At 37.2% G+C, this 23912-nt stretch overlaps 1 protein-coding gene across 47 annotated transcripts in view; it reads right to left on the bottom strand.

Annotated features, from left to right (window-relative positions):
* LOC127516487 (receptor-type tyrosine-protein phosphatase delta) overlaps positions 1–23912 on the bottom strand; it is a 456273-nt gene that overhangs the window by 247303 nt on the left and 185058 nt on the right. The gene's annotated exons all lie outside the window — the stretch shown is intronic.

Below are 23912 nucleotides of genomic sequence, written 5' to 3'. Positions count from 1 at the left end.
TGACATTTTAGGATAATTGCGCCGTAACATTGTTATTTTTCATTAGAAATGTTGATTATATGCTTGGAGGAACACAAAATGTGACCGTCAAACCTCAAAACGTGTAAATTTAGGATTAATAGAGACACATTTTTTCCTGGATAGAAATTACATTGTCAGATCTCTCGGTGTGCCTGTCCCTAAAACTAATCCACAGCTCCAACAAGAACATCAAGATTAAAGGTTTATGGCAAATGAAACTCTGGCTTCAGTTTTTTGTATATTTGAACTTTTAAATTTCATTTCCATTATCGACAAACATCAAGGACAGTTAGGATGTGCTCGTGAAGTCAGGTTTTGAACACTGAAAGGCTGATTTTGGGTCTATAATGTAGGTTAAACCTGTATATGCATGGTTATAAAAAATACACATATACAAAATATAAATATCTCAGATGAAAACATTTGTGGTGGATTGTGAATTGGGGATTCTGGTAAAAATTTTGTTCACAAACACCTTGCTGTATGTTAATAAACTCAACAAAATAAGAGGCATCATATTTAGTGTTGCCCTGAAGAAGCCATTTCACATAACAGATGTTTACATTTTTTATCCCTCTTATTTTGTTAAAATAATTACATTTTGCTGATTCTGATTACTGATCTATGTGAAGGGTCTGTGTACTTGTGCGCCCATTTCTTTTTTTTCCTTTTTAAACCAGAAATAAAGTTTAGAAAATGCAGCTCCCTTTCAAGGGAACTTGACGGTGCGTCATAGCGTTGAAGCTATGGGAACCCTTCCGCATGAGCCGGTATCTGAAGCACATTTGGAAACACGCCAATTTCATTGGCCATAAATAGATGCCCAACAAAAATGTCACCAGCTTTTTTTTTTTTTTTTTTTTTTTTTTTGTCTTCAGGAAACCACATGTTTGATTTTTTGTGTCTGAGAAAGAAAATATAACCCTTGTTTGTCTGTATGAGTGAAATAGCAAACAGTACAAATAGTGTGTTCCACCATGCCCTTGTTTTTTAACAAGGGATGACGATCACAATTTATGATTCACAGTTTTCTGGTGGGAATCGATTGTCCTCATTGTTAGCAGTTCACAATGAAGAAACTTCACTCACACATGGGTATTTTCTCGAGTGATGGCAGTCAGGCGTCTGCACCCCATGGTTTGGGTCCTGTGTCTGCCGAGGCAGTGTGGTGGCTCAAATCATGGGGCTTGCAGATGGAGCTGGCTGATGAGCTTGAGATGGGTTCTTCCCTTTCTCTCGCTTTAATCACAGAGGACCTTGTTCTGGATTCAGAAGCTTGCCTAGCAATTTCTTTTGATCCAGACGAGAACCTATTGTCAGCTGCTTCTGGTTCTGAAGAACTGGTTGGCGGCGTGGATGCCCCAGGTACTTTCTCCCAGCAGTCTTCTCAATCTCGCGCATATGAGAAGCTGCTCATGGTAGTAACTCGTGCAGTCAATAAATTTAGTTTAGAAAGGCCAGATGAGAAAAAGGAAGTTAGGAGAAGTAAATTAGATGAGCATTTCCTTACTAACGGTAAGATGTCTGCGGAGTCCCACAGATATATGTCGTTCTTCCCGGATCTCCACATTGAAGTGTCAAGGTCCTGGGGCTTCCCATATTTGGCTTGTGTCCATAACTCAGCAATGACAAATTATTTGGCTATCATGGGATTTAAGGAGCATGGGTATTTGCGGATGCCATGGGTTAAAAAGATGCTAGCTAACCATCTCTCCCCTGCATTGGCATCAACACTAAAGAGGCCCACTTTGCTCTCGAGGCCCTGTAAAGTGATATCTGGTCTCATGGGCAAAGCATATGAGGTAGCGGGTCAAGCTGGTGTGTCCCTGCACACCATGGTGGTCTTGTAGGCATATCAGACTGACCTGCTGAAGGACCTGGACTCTGGCAAGGGAACAGACCCTCAGTCGGTGAGGGAACTCTGTCAGGGCATGGATTTAGCCTACGGTGCCACAAAGCAGACAGCCTACGCGTCACCATTCAATGGCTGTTTGATTGCCATGGAGAAGCAACTGTGGCTCAACCTCTCAGGCATCTGTGGCTCAACCTCTCAGGCATCAAAAGGAAATAGAAAACCTTTCTGTTGGATGCCCCATTTTCGGCGTCTGGCCTATTGTGCAGTTATTGATAGGTTTCAGTTGGCCAAAAAGCAATCTGCAGCATTCCAGCAGTTTATCCCTCGCCGGGGCCAGGAGCCGTGACCTCTATGAGCCAGACCCGGCCAGGGCCTAGCTCCTCCAGGGCTAGGGAGGAGCAAAAGGCCAGTGTGGCTGCCAGTGTCCCCTTTCGTCAGGACTGGGGGTCCGAGCATCACACTAATGATGACGTCATTAATGAACAAATAAGGGGCTGATTAAATAACAAACTTTTCCATTCCAATGTTCCAATTCCATTCCAATACTTTTCCATTGTTTCGCTAGACAGACATGTTTGACCATTGTGCTCGTGTCTTGCGTCTTTTGCAGCATCTCCCGCATGATACGACGTTCTAAAAACGCAGAGATCAAGTTCAAATCACTTCAACTTTTTAAAAAAGGCATCCTCCATTCCACTGCCCACGTCTTGTGTTTTTGAAAGCAAAACTGCACTCTGTGTCAATGAGCCCTAAGTCTGAACCTTGAGCTGAGACTCGAACACGGGTTGTCTTGTGCACAGCTATGGCATATATGGCGCTGCCCACAAATATTGCTCCTACGTAACAACATATTTTTTTATCAGTTTTGTAGTGATCAGCAGGCAGACATGAGGGCAGACACCCCCCATTACATCAAAAATCACCTCATCTGCCATAATGAAAAGCACAGATCCTCAAAACTCACACCTCCAAGAGAAGTTTCACAAACAAGGAAACAGATGGACTAGTAGAAAAGTCTGCAAAGACAATCACCTTGACCATTTGTGTAAGGGAAGAATGATGACATTAGCATGTCATTGAGCAGGCTAATCCTATCACCATTTTGCCCCATTGTTCACCCCTGTCACTCAGTCCTAAGACCTGAGATGTGAACTGAACTCCACTCACCAAACGGGTTTGCCATGTGGCTTGAAGTCACAAAGGACACAAAATGAACACAAAGTGGACAAAATGGAGCAAATCTTCTCCATTTCTATTAACAGAACATTAACTAATGTTAACACAATTTTAATAATGTATTAGTAAATGTTGAAATTAACATTAACAAAGATGAATAAATGCTGTAGAAGTGCAGTTCATTATTAGTTCATGTTAACTAATGTAGTTAACTAATGAAGCTTATTGTAAAGTGTTACCACATTGTTGTAAACATGAACTTTAAGCTATGCAAATGAACCTCATGCAAGAGAGGGGCCATCCAGTGGCCACCTCTGACAGCATCAGCCAATCAAAACACTGAATCTGAAAGGTGCCAATTTGCATTTCCCGCCTTCCCAGGACAGATTAAAAGGCTTGTCTCTGAGGCAGAGAAATTTTCCAGTTTCTGGGTTACTGCAGTTTCCCGTTCTGGTTCCAGGCTCCAGTTCCTGTTCCAGTCCCGGTTCAAGGTTCCGGTCCCAAGATGTGCTAAGCTAAGTCCAACTCTACAGAGTTGTGAAGTTGTTCTCTCAAGACTCTGAAGCTCTAAAGAGAGAAACAAGGTAGTTCTGCAAGATGTGAATTTGAGGAGTTAGAAAACTGCAATGGAGACAATGACAAACAAGCTTAGCCCCCCATCTTCAAAATATCTTCTGCATCGACTTCAAAATCCTCTCCTCAGATATCCTCCAGATCTGCGTGTTCCAGACTGACCGGATCTGCACTGATTTCAGAATCTAAAGATCCTTCTGTCTGTGTGTTCCAGAGAATAAGGATCGTCTGCACAGACATCAGAACCTTCAATGTCAAAGCTTCTTCTTCTGTGTGTTCCAGGAAAAGGACCTTCTCTGTGTTTCAGGAGTTCAACGTTCAATTACTGGGTGTCAAGGCTGTGAAACGGTTTCCAACTCCTTTCTTCCCACTGCAACGCTGCCCAGCTCAAGGAAGACGTCACCCTCGGATTCAGCACGACCAGGCAGACATAAATATCACTTTCCAAACCTCTTTCCAGAGACCTTGGCATTAGTATATATGATTATCTAATTGCATTAGATTTTGCATAGCTGTTATCAGTTAATAACAAATAATCTCTTTGTTTATTTGTGAATTCAGAATAAGGTTTACCTTATTTATTCTGGAGAAACTACAGTTTATCTTTCCATAAGATTAACTTGAAACTGCCATAGTAACATCCTACTCATTTACTCACATTTATCAATCTTTTTGCACTTCGTCCATTCAGTAGTTGTTAGTTACTTTTGTCTATCCTTTTGTTAATAAAATCCATTCATTACACTTGTGTCTTCCTTGTGTTGATAATACAGTAAGGGTGTTTTCACACTTGGTCTTTTTCAGGGGTCTGAGTGCAGTTCGTGTGATTTTTGGCCCATATGTGAACACTCCAAACGATTTCAGACCCCAAAAATGAACCAAACCGAGACCACCTCGGGAGGTGGTCTGAGTATGGTTCGATTTCATCTTACAGTACGGTTTGCTAAAAACATGCAATCTGAACACAAACCGCTCCAGGCTCAGTTGATTTTTCCGTTCGGTAATTCCAATGTAGTTTGGTTATCAGATGGCTCCATACAAATCAGATGTTCATCATGACTGCTTCTTCTCTCAGATCTCTACAAATTATTCATTTGCAACGTACACTTGTTTATTGTGATTTTAACTGCTTCCAAATTGTGTAAGAAAGACACGCCTGCATGCCTTATTTTTTTTAATATACGGTTTTATGAGCACACACACCTAGCGCATGCAAAACCAGCTGTCACAGCGTGTGTATTAAACTGAATTATCGGAAGCGTCTTATTGCGTTTAAAGTGTCAAAACACTAGGTTCACATAAAAAGGCTTTGTCTTAAGTGAATGTATCTGGAAAAGAAATCGTGTATGTTTATCAGTATATTTGATCCATGCATTATTCTAGTTCTTAAAGCGACAACCTAATAAAACAATCAGTAGAATCAGTAACCTATATGTTTTATTCATACAGTGAAGAATATGCAGTTTTATTTTTTCATTTCATTATTCAGTTTGTTACTTGAATGCTGCTATACATTCTTTACCTGAAAATTTAAAGCAGTTTCATTTGCATCTTTCATTTATTGTATGTCCGTAATCATTGCCTTCTGCAATAAAAAAAATAATAATAAATAAAAATATATATGATTCAAGGAAAACAATTCAAAATAATGTGTTTTTTACAAAGATGGATGTGTGATATAGTGCAAGAATATGTTGTAATTAATGTTGTAATATTGCAACAAAATGTATGTTTTAGTTCAAAAGATAAACAACTTAAAGTGTTAGTTCACCCAAAATGAAAATTTCTGTCATTAATTACTCACCCTTATGCCGTTCCACACAAGACCTTCGTTCATCTTTAGAACACAAATTAAGATCTTTTGATGAAATCCAAGAGTTTTTTTTTTTTTTTTTTTTATCCTCCATTGAAAGCTATGAAATTACCACATTCAATGTCCAGAAAAGTAGTAAAAACATAGTTAAAATAGTCCTTGTGACTGCAGTGGTTCAAACTTAATGTTATGAAGCGACAAGAATACTTTTTGCGTGCAAAAACAAAACAAAAATAATGACTTAATACAACAAATTTGTCTCTCCCCTGTCATTCTGCTACGCTATTTACGTTGCAGCGCTTCCAGGTTCTACGTCAGAACGCCTGCTCAGTATTAAAACATTTTTGATTTCATCAAAATATCTTAATTTGTGTTCTGAAGATGAACGAAGGTCTTACGAGTGTGGAACGACATGAGGGTGGGTAATTAATGACATAAATTTTATTTATGGGTGAACTAAACCTTTAAGCTCATTCAAGAGCATTTGTAGCAATGTCGTTTTACAAAATAATAATTATTAATATACGGAGCCCCGCACATGACATGCAAGAAAAAAAAAGTAAATTGTGATTATGATTTAGCAAATTGAGAGAACGAATTAGTAAATCATGCGCATGATTTATAAATCGAGGGAACGACTTAGTAAAGTGTGCGCACGATTTAGCCTACAGTTTTGTTCCTGCATGTCATGTGCGGGGCTCCGTAATAATAATCTTTACAAACAAATTTCTTGTTTAGTGAGGCACATACAATGTAAGTGAATGGGATAAAATTTTGAAGGCCATAGGTCAAGCCATCAAACACTGAACAGGACTAGATCCAAAAAGCACCAGTATGAACACAAAGAGGTCTGAGACCACATTCCTACTTAAGTGGACCAAAAAAGGATCTGAGTCCTCTTTCAGGGACAGGGACAGTGTGAACGTAAAGAGAACTGGGTCCTTTTTCACTGGGTTCACCTCTTGGTCCACTTAAAGGGGTCTGAGTTTGATTCTTTTAAAGAGGACCCAAGTGTGAAAACACCCTAAGAGGCTTTACAAGTTAATGATATCTCACAAATCCTTCAAATTGGTCAGATGATGAACTTCCTCCAATTTATAATTGTAATTTAGTCAACAATCTTGTCATAGTCAACAATGACTGTTCTTTTTTCGTCAAGGTGAGAATCCTTGGCTGGTGCCCTGAAATATTGGAAGGAATCATCTGACTCAATATTAATATTAATAAAAAATATTAATATTTAAGACCATAAATAACTACATTTGTGGTGCCCTCATGTGAGGCTAGTCCAAAATCACTACGGTTCTTTTGTCTTTGGGTCGTTATATTTCTCACAGTTTTCTGCTCGTTCTACATCAGATACAGATAAAGTAGCACAGTGAAGATTACATTTATATGAACGCATTAGTGAGAGAGTGATTGCATGTGAATTAATTCTACCTGGCAGCTTCTCTCTACAAATAGTGAAGCTGTGGGTTTTAGTTACTAAGAAATATATGCTAGAACTTTTCAGTTTCCTAGCTATTTTATTAATAAATCACAGAACAGTGTTGACAATACATTTCTGCGCTACTGACAGACATGTTCACAAGTCCCTGCGGTCAAGTCCAAGTCAAGTCTCAAGTCTTTGAGGTTCAAGTCAAGTCAAGTCAAGTCAAGTCAAGTCTCAAGTCTTTAGGGGTCCAAGTGAAGTCTCAAGTCAAGTCTTTGTTCTATTTGTATCAATATATTTGTTTCAGCTAGTTGTATTGTAATTAACAGTGTATTTAAATATCAAAACAGATTACTTTTACTTTAAAATTGTCTAATAAAGCACACAAAATACTACTTAAATCATTTCTATACTTTCTAACTTTATGCAAAATTATACCATTTAGAACCACCGCAAGGAAAAAAGTGCTGTGTATATTGAGCTATATGAGTTGCCGTAGTTTGCTGTAGATCTCAAGCAATGCTGGAAAATGTAGTCTTCCAGTGAGCGCTGTCGGTAACAAAACCTATGTATTGACAAGTGTTACAGTAAACAAAACAACGAACAACATTTCCATCTGTGTGTCTTGTTTGTGATAAGGGGATATAATAATGCACTGCGACTTGAGTTAAACCGATCTGTGCAAATGAGTCGGACAGACAGGGTCATAAAATGTGTATGGAAGTGTTCGTCCAATCCAAATACAATTTAAAATGGTAAATCTGGATAGCCTATTATATGCATTATCAAATACTTGGGCAAAAATAAATAAAATAATGAAATGGACATGTACTTATTGGACATGTACTTATGGACCACAAGCAAGCCTCTGCAGTTGTGCAACACTGCAGCTTACCTTCGGATTAATTGATTGCTTTTCAAATGAAATGACAAAGTTTATCGCAAAGTAAGGCTTGGCTATATTGTTATTATTTGTTGCTAATTTAACAAGTTTTCTAATGGTTGATGAATTTGCGTGCCTTCAGATGCGTCACATGCTCGATGGCTTGGTGTGTTTAGAGAGGATTTGTGATATTTGCTGCCGCAGCACATATCTGGGAATGAATTGATAGTAAAAATGTAGTGTTTCGTGCCATCATGTGGGGTAGTAAATAGAGAACGGAATCGGGAATGTCATGCCAAAAGACTTTTTTCACAAGTCTCTGTCTTCAAGTCCAAGTCAAGTCTCGGGTTAGTAGTTCACGAGTCCAAGTCAAGTCTCAAGTTAGCAGTTCACGAGTCCAAGTCAAGTTGCAAGTCGTTTATTTTTGCGACTTAAAGTGCGACTCGAGTCCAAGTCGCAGACTCAAGTTTCCATCTCTGGCTAATGAATGCTTCAGTGAGTGTGCACGATCTGCGTGCTACTGTCTGTGTGTGTGCGTAACGTAGCAGCGCAGTTTAGAACGGCCATTAACTTACGTGTACAATAAGCTGTTTAAAAAACGTGCATTCATCCGATCAATATTGAGAATCCAGATGGCACAATCAAGCATATCTTGTGGAGCGCTCTTGGAGAATGCATTTATTTGACATTAACTGTTGGATACAGAGCGTAAATGTGGACTTCAAAGATTTCTTATCCTGCTGCGCCCTCTATAGGCCATGACCAGCGACTAGTCGACGTCATGCTTAAAGCGTCATGGCAGAGCATTAAAGATGATTTGTCAGTGCAACCCCTAGTAGCCACATCCTGCTCCGATTTTGCCCGATTTTAGTCAAAGATATATTGCACCCAAGGCCAGGTTACATTCCAATGGTACATTTTTTGACACAGTCTCGCGTTCCCTACTCAGGGAGCCAGGTTACTTCTTTATTGACACTAATAAATAGTATAAGCAGATACAAACTTTTTTTTTTTTTTTTTTTTTTTATTAAAAAATAATCCAAATTATATACAATTTGTTTTTTTAATATCTAAAAATGCTAAATTTCATTGTATTTGCATCAGTACACAAAAGCTGGCGCCTACTTACGGACGTGGGCAGTAAACTACTTTCAAATAGAAAGATTTAGAGTCAATAGAATGACTCAAAAGGCATTGATATTCCTATAATCATAAAGATAGTTATAATATTGCATGCCTAAACAAGATGTATGACATTATGTATTTAATTCTAATTAATTAAATGATATTTTCAAATTTATTTTTGTACCCTAAACTTAACCACATAAATGTGCATTTTTACAGCTGAGAAAAACAAATACTTTCTTCTCAACAGCCCAATGTGCCAATGTAATACACTTTTAATTGTCCAGCAACAGTCTACAGTCCAAACTGCATTTGAAACCTGCATTAAATAAAGTAACATACAACAATGTGATCTGAGCACTAAATCCAGCAATGAACGCTCATTACAGACGTCACTGTCTGCACTTCATTTGCATCAAGTTCAGCAGCTATGTGCTCCCCGCTGGGAATCCCACAATCCCCTGCAGCAGCGTGTCACTCAGCTTTCATAGAGAATTTACTGAAAATGTTGACTCAGCTCCAGCCATTCTGCACCAGTGGACACGTATGGTCATTATTGCAACATGTATAATTATTATTATTATTATTATTATTATTATTATATTCACATACAATATAAAAAGAACAAGCACTATACTGAGTAAAAACTGTTGCTAAAGAAAATAAACTTTAAAACACATATTTTCAGCATCCAAACGTCATTGTGCTGAATGTCAACCTCTAGGCCAGAAAATTTGGCCCAGCAGTAGAGCAAAAATAAACATATTGATGTTCAGTTAAATTCATGTCAAAAGGTTCATTGTTCACATATAAGCCAATTCCCTTGAATGTGTGACCAATTATTTGTCACTTGGTATGTTTACATGCACTGATTCTCATTAATGTGAATTAATCCAATACAATTCTTGAAATGTATCTTAAACTTCAAGTCAGTTTAATGCAATACATCTATTTGGAACAAAACGCGGTGTGTCAGTTGCCTCATTGCAATCGAGCACACAGTTTTTACCTGCTGTACGATAAAACAGGTTAAGAAAAATTCCACATATACGCACATTGAAGAAGGGGCATATCTACAGATCAGAAGATCAGAGACATGACTTTTCTTTTCTTTCTTTCTTTCTTTCTTTTTTTTTTTTTAACAAATTCTATCTATTTATTTCTGTTTTTGTTTTTCATTTTAATTTTTCTGTATTCCATTTTAATGGTTTAACTAAATTTTAATAATCAAAAAGCATCTCTAATCAATTGAATATTTTAATGTAATCAATTGAATAATTTATTACATGTTTGAACAATAATAGGGCCCTATAACATTTTTCAGAAATTCTGTGTTCAGTGTACAGATGTATTATCAAAACGCTGGTAATCAAATGAAAGCATAAAACATTAAAAATGTATTTAAATTTTAAAATATAATCAATTCCTTCTATTTTTTGGAAGACAAAATGCAAAGGTTTACTGTTAAGATTAAAATAGAAGAACAATTGTGTGATTATTGCTTGAAGTTTTAATATTATTATTATTATTACTTTGAGAGGTACATTCTGCTGTTAAAGGATCATGCCACTATTTTTGAAAATAGGCTCATTTTCCAACTCCCCTAGAGTTTTACCATTTTCGAATCCATTCAGCCAATCTCCGGGTCTGGCGGTAGCACTTTTAGCTGCAGCTTAGCATAGATCATTGAATCTGATTAGACCGTTAGCATCTCGCTCAAAAATGACCAAAGAGTTTCAATATTTTTCCTATTTAAAACTTTAATCTTCTGTAGTTACATTGTGTACTAAGACCGACGGAATATGAAAAGTTGCAATTTTCTAGGACGATATGGCTAGGAACTATACTCTCATTCCGGTGTAATAATCAAGGAACTTTGCTGCCGTACCATGGGTGCAGCAGGCGCAATGATATTACGCAGCGCCTGAAAATAGTCCCCAGCTAGGTAACTTCCAATGTTTTTCCAACAAATTAAGTAGTGGCTGGATTTACCTGTGTGCAATTAGCCATGGTTATGTGTGTTGTAAAGGGCTGTGATAGTAAGTCGAAGGTGTACTCTACCATCATGTTTCATAGAATTCCAACGAAAAACAAGGAACGAAAGAATCAATGGCTGGCTGCTCTGAACATAGATCTCAAAACACCAGTAGAATCAATGAAGAAATGGCGCTACAACACAGGCACTCACTTTCAGCCGGCATGGGTTGGCAAGCCCCACACATGCACCACCAGTTCGAATCTGCTCTCCTCCTCCCTTCTGCCCCAGTCTGTTCAGCCACACTTTCTTGCCTTTCACGTTCCAAAAGCTCATCTTCAGTGTATTCCGGTTCAAACAGACACAATTCAGGATCTGCACCCAGGTAAATATCTTCTGAATCGTCTCTCACAAATGTCTCCATGGTTGCAAGGCACGCTCCCTGTGCAAGCAGGTGGTCACGTTGGTTATGTTGACGGAAGTTAGCCTATTTTCAGGCGCTGCGTAATATCATTGTGCCTGCTGCACCAATGGTACGACAGCAAAGTTCCTTGATTGGTCCCCGGAATGAGAGTATAGTTCCTAGCCATATCGGCCTAGAAAATCGCAACTTTTCATTTTCCGTCAGTCTTAGTACACAATGTAACTACAGAAGAGTCAAGTTTTAAATAGGAAAAATATATCGAAACTCTTTGGTCATTTTGAGCGAGATGCTAACAGTCTAATCAGATTCAATGATCTATGCTAAGCTATGCTAAAAGTGCTACCGCCAGACCCGGAGATCGGCTGAATGGATTCGAAAACGGTAAGACTCAACTGTTTAACTCTAGGGGAGTTGGAAAATGAGCCTATTTTCAAAAATAGTGGCGTGTTACTTTAAATGCCAGTTTTATACATTCAAATCTACCACCGTTGTTGCAAGTAACAATGACATTTGCACGCTGTTTGAACTTCTGTTTTTGTGGTAGCTCTGTATTTCTATGGCATCACTGTTGAAGAGTAATTAGCTAGTGTAGTGGATTTACTTATTGTTAACAAAAATTATCATGGGCATTGTAATGTTTGAAGTGGATGTCATAAATGTCAGTATACCGGGAAGATTTTAGAATGAGCGGTTCATTCATAAATACATAAGATCTTACTTTCATGCTGTGGAAATACAAACTAGAAGACAGATAACAACGAGCACAGTACTGAAAAGGGGTGGGGCTACAAAATGTCTATAGGCTACCATTTGCAAGTTTTTGTGATAGCATGAATCATAAAATGCCGAAATTTAAAATGACTTAGGTTAGGTTAGAGTTTGCCTTGGGATCGATCTGGTATTGGTCTTATGGAGATTTTAAATTAAAACTAAAATAAGACCGCTAGTGAGTGAAAAATGAATTCCTCTGCTGTATTTGAATTGTGTTGTTGCAATGAGATTAAAAATGGTACTGTTTTAAAAAAAAAAAAAAAAAAAAAAAAAAACAGTTTGCATCAAATTAATAAATGAAATTGAACCCGATATTGGTTTACATTCAGTCATATTTCAAAGACAGTAGGAGTAATTTTAACTGGGTCAAAAACACTAAAGTTCATCTAATTTCATATAAATTTAAACTATAATACATTTTCATTCATTGCCATTATCATGTCTCTAAAAACATTACATGCAGATCAACGGTCAAGCCTATGTTCTTTTAAAGCATATTATTCTGTAACAAATACTCTTTATAAAGTATGCTCAAGTGTACTTTTTTTGTCACTAGGGTTGGTTTGTGATGATGACATGTTGTCTGATTTGAAACTGTATTTGGTAGTGGATCTGTTCATTATTTTGTACGTTTTTTTGCCCGTGTCTGACAGAAGTTCATTTGCAAACAGGAGGCGTTTGACTTTCTCTTTCATTTCGGCTTTAATTTGTGCCCCTTCACAGGGAAATTAACCCCTCTTCATTTCCCATCACTGTCAAGAGCGGGTCGCTACGGAAACGGTTACTGTGGCAACAAAGGGAGGCGGCGACCGGAGACCCTCCTCCTCTGAGCTCTCCATGAGGGGCTCATTATAAAAATGGGCTCAGCCATGTTGAATTAGCACTAATTAGGATAATTACGCTCAGTCTCTCTCTGCCGGAGAAAATGGCTTCCGTAGAAAGTGGATGAATAAATTAGACCGAAAGCCACATTGCTGCGGCATTTCACAATCACAAGGTATTGTGGGTGACGCAGTCAGCACCAGACCGAGAAACCAGAGTTGCGTGTGTTTATGCCGACCGGACATTACAAATCACGGCTCTTTTAAAGCGTTTTACTGCAATGATCAACTCCTGTGACAGTTCCAGTAAACAAATCAAACGATGTAATATTCCTGCGGCCGCGCAACCAGAGGAAGCTGGAGGAGCTCCAGAGATGCTCTCAGAGCTTTGGCAGATCAACACATTTAGCTGGGAGCTGGATTTGTCCAAATGTTTCCTGGGCTCTGGAATGAACATGCTGATTGTGTGTGTGTGTGTGTGTGTGTGTGTGTGTGTGTGTGTGTGTGTGTGTTCCACATCAAGCTTTACAATCATTTTATGTTCTTAATGCCATAATGCAGCATATAATATGTAGAAGGCAGTATACTGTAGGTGAAAATCACATTATCACTATATATTATCATTGGTCTTAAGCCATCGTATAATATTATTGTGATTATAAACATTTTGATATATGCTGAGTATTGCAATGAAATATATTGTGATATATTACCTTTTTTCAACTCCATATGTCCACATGATGTTTTATCTAAAAAGATAAAGTTCTCAGCACGTTCATCTCACATCTTTATAGCCATCTCTTCTATCCCTTCCATGTTAAAAAATATGTTCTGAGAATATTTTGCTGTTATAAAACTTTATTTTTAAATGTTCTCTGAACGTCCAGTTTTTCAAATATTTAAAAAGTTTTTTTTTTCTTTTTTCTTTTGCAAACATTAACGGAACATTCCTTTTTTTTTTCATTTTGCAAACATGGAAATGTTTCAGAGAACATTCAAAAGTTTTTTTTTTTTATTTTTTTTTTTTTTTCAAAAAAAAAAAAAAAAATAGATGAATGTCCATCTAAAATTTTTCAAGAAAAAAAAAAAAATGTTCCATGGAAAATGTATAATGTTTCAAGGACATTCTTAAATACCAGATAACTTTGCAAAACCCTTGTGTTAACATTACTAGAAGAACATTTGTTCTTTGAGAGAACCTTGCCAGAACTTTAGCCAAAGTTCTGAGAACGTTCCCTTGGGACACTCCTTTTCAGTTAAGAAATGTAATTATTTGCTGAATCGTATTTATATTAGAGTCATTTTATGTTCTTAAAGGGGACATCGGATGCAAAAAATTTACTTTTACATGATGTTTGGACATAAATGTGTGTTGGCAGTGTGTCTACACAACTACCCTATAATGATAAAAAATCCACCCAGTGCTTTTTTTTTTTTTTTTAAATCCCCACAAATCAGCACTTTGTCAAATCAAGCCGTTCACAGATTCTTGGCAAAAAGACGTAAATTTGCACAGGCCCCTCCCACGACTGTTGACGGATGCTGTGGTTTTAGCATAGACCCGCCATTGTTTCGACACCGCGCATGTGTAGACAAGAATGTCTCCAAAGTAACTGAGGCGTTTTGTTATTGGATATAAGAATGAACATAGCAGTCGTACTTTACTCTCGACATCTGAGCCGCTGAAGACGCAGTGGATTAATTTTGTTTTTGAAGGGAATGCATCCCCTGATCTACCTATATGCATTTATGTCTGCGCCACCGAGCTTATTTTTTTCTAAAAAGTTCCTGAAGGATAGATCAGTACCTCCAGAAGATGTGAGTAACATTATAGGTTTTTTATGAATCTTTGCAAATCGCCTTTCCTAATAATGTGCTAGTTAGCCAGTTCCACGACGAATGCAGCTAAAGTTAGTGGAGTTAGCCAGTTCACACCGCACAGATAAATGCCAACAAACACGTCTGTTGCAGTTTGTTGGATCAGGACGCAGCCTCCGAAATGAGACGCAGCTAGTGTGATAGCCCTGTCGGTGTCTGTTGCCATTGGTCAGAGTTTTTTTTCACCCGACTGAACATGTTTAATCAGCGTTTGTTGGGTCAGGGAATGCCTGAGCAGTGTGGTATGATTTTCCAACAAACGACAACAAACTCTGACGTAATCTGACCTGGCAACGAACCGTTGGCATGATGAGGAGGCAAGTCCCTTGCAAAGACTGCTGTTTGATCGCGCCGGCGCCTCACGCACACATAGAGCACTGTAAACGTGACATCGCAGCTTGTTCATTATCAAAATAATACAGTCGAACAAACATATATGTCGTCATTTATATTTAGCGCCTTCTCACTGTAATTCATAATTGCATGTTTATAATAAACAATGCATTAAAGTGATTGTCTTATTACAAACTGTGTACATTTTATGTAAAGATAACATGGTAACAATACATTAAGGTTTATAAGGGTGTTAGTTAATGACTAACAAGTAATTTTCAAATGTATTTTAATCGTATTTGAGCATTTATAACTGCATAAATAAGAATGGTGAGTTCAATGCAATACCTGCCAAATAGTGTTTACAGCCCGCCCACGGAAGATAGGGGTGGGGTGAACAGTAGCTCATTATCATTTAAAGGGACATGCACCGAAACGGCTCGCTGTGAACAGAGCTGTTTTTGACAAGGTAAAAAGGGTGTTTTTATTTTACACAACCTTTAAGAAATTTTAATCAAAGTATGTTATAGACTTTTCATGAAGACCGTAAAGAATCATACTAACTTGTGGAAAATTGGCATCCAATGTCCCCTTTAATGCCACAAATAATATAGGTACGTAGACGATAGAGCAGAAGAAAACAACTACAATAATTAAATTGACATCCAAAATCCGAATTGACTCTCTAAATACATGGTCTTGTCTTACTGCATTAATCAGTGCGTTATTCAAAAGAAAGAACATTTAATATGCATTTTTAATGGAATGTTGTAATATTTATTATAAATGATTTACCTTTGCACATCATTTTTTATATTCCTCGCAATCTTAATCAAAATAACTTCCCCTCCCTCTTACAGCGACATCTCTTTCCTGATGACATGGGACAACCTGACACTCACATGAGATCCACTAATAGCAAACCAAAACCATCCAATCAATTCCTCATGGAAAAAAAATCAAGTCCCTCCCTACAATTTTTTCTTGTTCCAGAAGCCGTTTCACTCAGATGTATGTCACAATACAGGGAAGAAAAGATGATCTCAACTTCTATTTCATGCCGACTTTAATGCAGCATGAACTATAACATGCATTGACAGTAGCAGCAAATTCTGTGTATGGGGATCAGGTTTTACCTCTATTGACCAAATGTCTTCTTCACAATGATAGTAAAACCTGAAATTAACTACATTATGAGGAGCAGCCAACATTCTTATGGGGAAACCAGCTTAATAAACATACTACATGGTGTCCTAATGAACATTTAAAAAATGCTGAAATGCAGTGTGTTTGAAGTTTTAGAGCTTAGAAAATATTATTAGCTCAAGATAAAACATTAGACGTCACTGTAAAGCCCCACCATAATAGCAAAACAAACATGTTTGTGTGTGTGCATTTTTTTTTTTTTTTTTTTTTTCCTGCCTCAGTGGTTTCAGAGATCTTCAGCCAGAGGGAAAGAGAAACACAGTTTAAGAGAAAAATAAAATTGACCTAACAGAAATATAAACTGAACGGCTGTAAATAGATGGAGATCAGGAGATTGCTCTTGTGCAAACCAGATATTAACAGTGATAATGATGTTTGAATAAGCAGATTGGATGTGCAGCAAAGGTAAATGTCTTTAAGAACACACACACATTAAAAGGCTGTTTGAGGACGTCTCTGCCTCGGGTATCAGGGCATCAGATGCAGGAAAAGAGAAGAATTAGAGAATGATTTAATGTGAGGTGAAACACAGCTGAGAGAGAACAGCTTCATTTTAATCAAGCCATGCTAATTATCTACAAATTATTATTGAACAATAATATGATTATGCTAACAGAATCTCTGAAGGGTCCGGTTTCCATGTGACATTAGTCATTAAGGTCATGCCAGCTAGTCTAGCAATTTTTTTCTTTTTTTTTTTTTTTTTGTGATGGTTGTTCACTAGTCTCTTGTTTATCTTGAACAGTTAAACCACCCACTGTTCTTCAGAAAAATCCTGCAGGTCCTGCAAATTACTTGGTTTTCCAGCACTTTTTGCATATTTCAACCCTTTCTAGCAGTGACTGTATGATTTTGAGATCCATTTAAATAGTTTGTTTTATTTTTCTTGCTGCTGACTATAAGTTTATGGTCAACGAATGGCTTTTCTGAGGTATACGTGACATTGTTTACAACACTGATTGAACTGACGTGATACAGATTTCGGTAAGCTACTGTATCAACATATTTTTTTGATATTCATTCATGTTTATTTCCTTCTGTAAAGTAGTAAAGAGGAAGAGATGATCGTGTTCACTCACGATCCTCAAAAAGTGTCGAGATGAGATGAAAGATGAAAACTGAAAAGTGACGCAGACTTTGTTTAACTTTTTTTTCATAATACTTTTTCATAATATAAATAAATGCATAGCCTAGGCCTATTTGTTTATCCTATAAGTTTGTGAATAAACATGAAAATGTGGACGAAATCAGAAGCTATTAAATGTCTTATAATTAAAATATAAAAATTAAAATGATGCAGCAACATATGATAGATAGGACAGAACAAAAAAATGCTATTAACAATCTTTCATTGTGCAAAAGTATTATAATATGAACGGTTCCCATACAGAGCGGCACAAAGCGCTTATGCGCATCCCGTGTGCAGAATGATGCGCTTGAAGCACCATGGAGTCACATCGCGCAGCGGCAGCGCTCCGCATTGAAAAGTTCAAAGCACAAAGTGAAGATATATCGATGCGTATTGTATTACCGGTATCTTGATTAAGTATAATAATAGAAACATTGATTCATCTTGGAGAGTTTCAGTGTGTTGACTGTCGTAACCGAACACGACACAGTCTGAATGGAGAACGACCGACAGCCGCAGCGGAGGGAGGCATTTACGTGAACTTTAATTTAACGACTTTGAATATTTGTCTGTACCTCAAATTAAACTATGGCATGGCTTCAGAACACTTGGAATATAGTGCACACAAACTTTATGGTGCTTTTTAATGTTTTTGTGCCTTTTGTGGAGCTTAACAATAACACAGAATAGTACACGCACAGTATCGGATTTGGATCGGTCCCGTCCGGCCGATACCCGATCCGGCAAAAATGGCAGTATCGGAGCCGATACCGATCTGAATATCGGATCGGTGCATCCCTAATATTTATATATATATACATATATATATATATATATATATATATATAATATATATTTTTTTTTTTTTTTTTCATGCTGAGAACAATTGGGGGACTACACAACTATTACAAAAGTTGAAAACATTCACTGATGCTCAAGAAGGCAACATGATGCATTAAGAGCCGGGGGTTAAAACTTTTTGAATTTGAAGATCAGGGTAAATTTTACTTGTTTTGTTTTCTAGGAAACATGCAAGTGTTTTCTGTGGCTTCTGAAGGTCAATACTAAATGAAAAAAATATGATCTTTAAGCAAAACAATGAAAATGTACACATCATCCTATACAAAAGTTTTCAGATGTTACTGCTAGTAAAGTGATGCAATTGTAAATAGTAAAGTGTGTATTACTTTTCTTCTACTACTTTTAACACTGCAAATTCAGACATACTACTATAGCAACATACTGTTTTTCACCTACGTTATAGGGTAGCCGTTTAGTGCCTAGTTAAACAGGTTTGCGAATTATAAGTTGCATGTGCAAAACGTGCACCTTTCTAGAGAAATGGAAGCATAAAAGTGTTGTTATAGACAGTTTCGTTACATGTAATAAAATAAACATTTTCTGAAATAAACATTTGCAATAAGTGGCGTGTGCAAAGGCAGAGCGCAACTTTCCAGTGAATTCGCCCGAAGAGCATACAGTAATGAAGGTTACATACAATCTCAGTTCTTCAGCTGCTTTGGCTCTCTAGTGACGGTCCATCTGTATGCCGAGATATGTGTCCGGTCCTCTGAAGAGAGACCTGGAAGTTTACCCACAATTCCCAGAGTGACAGTGACGTATCACCCCAAACACTCGTATCGATCTGTCTCACAAACTGCAGGAGGAGCACAAGCACGTCGAGTTCAGTCAGCTTGCAGACTAATTCTTCACTTCTGAGTCTCAATGTGACATGAACCTCAGGTAAACACTTTTCCTTCACTGGAAACTGTAAATAAAGAACTGAAGTAGCACTTTAAGAGCTTTAGAAAGATGGACAGACAGCAAGACAGACGGACAGAAAGAGCGAAAACGCTTCTATCAGCTCTTTTTTTCCCCCTGTCACAGAGTTCCAGTTCGGCCCGGAACGGTTGGGCCAGAATGCCGCGCAACTCTTGACACCTGAAATCTGCCCATCGGTAGAGGCCATTTATCACTTTAATAAGAGGTGTCACGTTTGTGAAAGAAAGAGCCAGCCGGCAGCAAGGACTTGCAGCGTGTTTTCCTCCGACTCAGAGCTGCTATCTGCGCACAATGAGCCTCTAATGGGGTTTGTGTAAAAGCGTTTAGCTCTCAGCGCTGGAGGTGCCCAAAACCGCTTCACTTTGATGACAATAATTTAGGCTTCCAGACGCCTTTGATAAGAAACGGCAATATTACGCATTGGACTTTGCTGAGTTGAAATTCCCATATCCTGTAATATGTATTCATGAGCTCAAGTTTAAAAGCGAGACAAATATGAAATATGAATGCTTTTACACAGCCAGTTCTTTAAATGCAGTTTGGACTGTCTGAAGCACATCACTACTGATCACATGAGCGTTTGCTGAGGACGGGATCAATCCTAGTTGAGTCTTTGTTTAAAAGTGACAATGCAATCCACATATGTCCTTTTTCAAAACTCTAAATGTCCAATAAATCATTTAAAACTTTTTTTTTTTTTTTTTTTTTTTTTTTTTAATAAATGAACAATAATAGGCCTTTACTCTTAGTTGACCTCTGTTAATAGGAATATGAGCAGCTTGACTGCAGCTTGTAGCTAGTTTAGGAAGCTAAAATATAAAACCTGTGTTGACTTGTTGAATAAACATAGCCTCTACGTTAAGACTTAATATGTGTCTTAAGAACTAGTCTGGCGAAGTAGCAGTTAGTCAATGGGTAATCAGTCAGATTCAAATTAGACTGTAACTGACATTAAAAAAAGTCATTACCAAAATAAAGAAAAATAGAAGATGAACTTGTAAAACTAGTCTTAGCAGACAGAGATTTTAGCAGCTGAACTATGTGTTCTAAAAGAAACTTACTCCCAATCCACTCTTATGTCTGAATGTAGTCTTGAGTTGGACAAATTGCCAAGAAAAATGCCATAATTCCAGTGAAAACGAAAGTTCACCTCCAGATCAGAGAACAGTGTATCATAGGAGAATGGGTCATTTTAGAGATGTCAAACGCATAAGTTAGAATATAAATTCTGATGAGAATAAAACCAGCCAAATGATATTCAATGCATATGGATCACAAGAATAACACATTTTCATAATGCTTGTCTTGTTTTCCAGTAAAATATCTAAATATCTATGTTTTGTTGGCCTTTTTTATGCCTTTATTAGACAGGACAGTAGAGATATTTGACAGGAAAGTGTGGGTTGGAGAGAGGGTAACGGGAACCTCAAGTCAGGATTTAAACACGGGTCATCAGAGGCGCACTAACCACGAGGCTATCGGCCTAATTTTTATTTCCATGATACATATTGTTGCATTTTTATATTGTACATTTTGTATTTCACGAAAAAAATGGATGGGAAAACAGAAAACCCTGCGTGAATTCATTTATCTCATGGAAATAAAAAGACAATTTTCTTTATAAAATTTTGAAAAAGGACGTAACATCACAGTGCAATGTAAGCTAGATTCAACATCTAATCTAAAAAAGTAACTTGGGGTAAGTTGTTCTTGATCTTTGAAAAAGTTTATCCATTAACTCTTATTTTCTTATTTACTCGCTTGTTGAGCATTGTATGGTTATCATTATGTATGATATTTCTAAGAATTTGAAGTAGCTCTTTGAAAAATGACACAAAATCCTTGTAGAATTAACATTTAACATCCAATTAACAGATCCATACGGATCATGTATTAAATAAAGTTTTATAAAGTCAAACGATGGCTTTGTGTGCTTTATAGATTCATTCGAAATGTTCAGGTATATAGATGTTTGCGCGTTTATGCGAGTTCATGATCCGATTCGTATTTTTGAGTCGATCTTAATGAATCATTTGTTCACCAGTGTGAATATTTTATCCACGAATCGGATAGATCTGGGGTGTGTTTCCCAAAAGCACTGTTAGATAACTATGGTCATAATAAAATCCATTGAACTCTATTGGTAAGGACAGAACTTGCAACCATAGTTGATTTTGGAAAACGCATCCTTGACTGCAATCACTTTTGGTCCACAAAGTTTGGTCCATTCATTAAACAAATATTGTATTACTTGGAGAACTATGCCAGTTGTCTTAAGTACTTTTATGATATGTTTAGCACATTTAGATTCGTTTTGAAGTTTAACAGCTCTGAATCCCATTCATTGTAATTGCAATATAATGTAAAATATTCTTAAAAGTTTTTCTTCCTTTCATTTATGTGTAAAGACCACACATACTGACAAGATGCTTGCAAAAAAAAAACAAAAAAAAAATTATAATATATATATATATATAGGGATAGTTCACCCAAAATGACATTTGTCATGTTGTTCCAAACCACACCATTGCTGGGTATTTTCTCCTTAAAACTGCAGTGAAAAAAAAAGACAGCCTCAAAAACGCCGGTATTTCTTACATCACAAACTACCTTGTAACCAATCACGTCAGCATGCGGACAGACTTTAGCATATCATTACTGTGCTGCAAAGCAGGGGAGCCAGGTTATTCCAGTATATTTTTGCTGCTGATTTAAAAAATCGGGTACATTTAGCAATACAGCGGGTGCATTATGTATATGATGTATATTGCAATGTTATGATGAACTATATGCCTTTCTCCACTGACGTTCTAAGTCAGCATTTCTAAGAATGCTGATTTTTAGAAGGCAGCTGTCTGACTCTGAGATGGTGAACATGGTTTGTGTAACATTAGCAACACATTATTAGCTGTTTGATAACGTAGTTAAGCAAAAGGCTAATCATATTAATTACCATTATGTGTCCGACGTTGTAGAGAGTGATACATAAAACTTATTACCATTCTGATACATCGACTTGTAGAACGATCCTGTATAATTCACTCATCCACTTCTTCTTCTGAATCAGTTTCTGGTTCAAACATATATGGCTGAATTAAACCAGTAATTCCACTTGCCCTTGTGCAGCGTTTACTAAAGTAAAGTTGTCCGAGTGGATCAAGTATTCTGAGCTTGTGTGAGTGGAGGCGGGGCTAATTTGCATACTCATGGTTCCATGTATACTAAATGAAACAAGGGTGTAGAGTTACATTCAAGCTATTTAAAGGCATGAATCATTTTTTTTTTACACAGGGGGAAAAAAAAAAACAAATATGTCATTTTGGTGATCCCTTAAAAGATGAGTTTTAAGGGATACAATTATTGACTACAGGGGGATATAATATATAAGCAATATCACATCAGTAGCATTGCGATATGGCTGTATATCACAGCATGTTGATATACAGGCATATCGCATGGCTACTCGTTTACAGTTGGACGGCACAAATGTGTAAATAAATAAGAAACAACAATGGAGTGTCTTTAAAAACCCTCTTTTGTGCAGAACTACTTCCTTCCGCCATGGATTCAAATCTCATGTTGACAGTTTAACAGATGAGCCCAAGCCTCCTTTACTAATTCTAAAATGTCACTTTAGAACTAGTAACGAAGGAACGCTGAGTTGCTTTATTGAAGCTTATTGTATTATGTAGAGTAGATTATTATGAAAGAGAGATCGCCTGAGCTAGTGTATTACCTGCATCTGATTTATCATTCATTCTTCAGGTCGATCTTAAATCCATAATACAAAAATCAGTTTAAATGTCCACTGAGGAAATGATATCTCTGTCTTTGTCATATTAACAGTTAATGGGGATTTCCTATGACAGCGCTAGTCAATGCATTTGTCGGTTGCATCTTATAAGGTTGTAATAAGTAACAATAATGTCCTTGATTACAACCTTGCTTCAGTCTTTGTCGCCATCTAATGGCGTAATAATGTAACTTTCACTGAAGTTGAAATCACAAACCACCCTTCACTAAAGGCCCCGATATACTCATGGCAAAGTTCTTTTTCATTCTTCGTTTAGGGGTAAAACGAAGTTTGAGATACGTGAGCAGCGTTATACTGTTATCGAACATCTGATGCTGCCCACACTGCTCCACTCCAGTAAAGTCGTGTCATGTTTATTTATATGGCATTTTATTCAATAGATTGCTTAAAAGCAAGCAGCTTTGTATCAAACATGAAAAACAGTGTCAGTGCCTCATTTCATCAAAAGCACAACTTTTTCTTTTTATAAAGCGGTTATCCAGTGTGTTCATGTTTTCACGTGATGAGATCTTCCCATAGCCATTATAAAGGTATAAGAAGTTTGTACAAAAGGAAATAAACACAAGCAAACAATTCAGTCAATTTACATAAAAAGTTATGAAACTTAACTTAACTCAAAGCCAAAGCTCTGGAACAAGTAATAAATTAATAACACCAAAGATTACCAGTGGATATATCTAAAATAATTATACCTCATGTTTAACCACTATCTACATAAGAGCCAGTGGCAAATTACCAAAAGACTGGCCGAGATAAAGCTGTTCTCGGTGGGTATATGAGCGTTGAACGGCCACTGACAGCCTAGAGCTCACATCTCCGAAAACGTCTAAACAAATTGTCAAATAGGTTTATGTTCCTGTCTGTGTTTATAAATAAATTGCATATTTGAGGTCTAAAACCT

The sequence above is a fragment of the Ctenopharyngodon idella genome, chromosome 7 (genome assembly GCF_019924925.1).
Source record: "Ctenopharyngodon idella isolate HZGC_01 chromosome 7, HZGC01, whole genome shotgun sequence".
In the NCBI taxonomy this organism is placed as follows: Eukaryota; Metazoa; Chordata; class Actinopteri; order Cypriniformes; family Xenocyprididae; genus Ctenopharyngodon; species Ctenopharyngodon idella.
The sequence above is the reverse complement of the archived record's forward strand: the minus strand, read 5'-3'. Positions and strand labels throughout refer to the sequence as shown.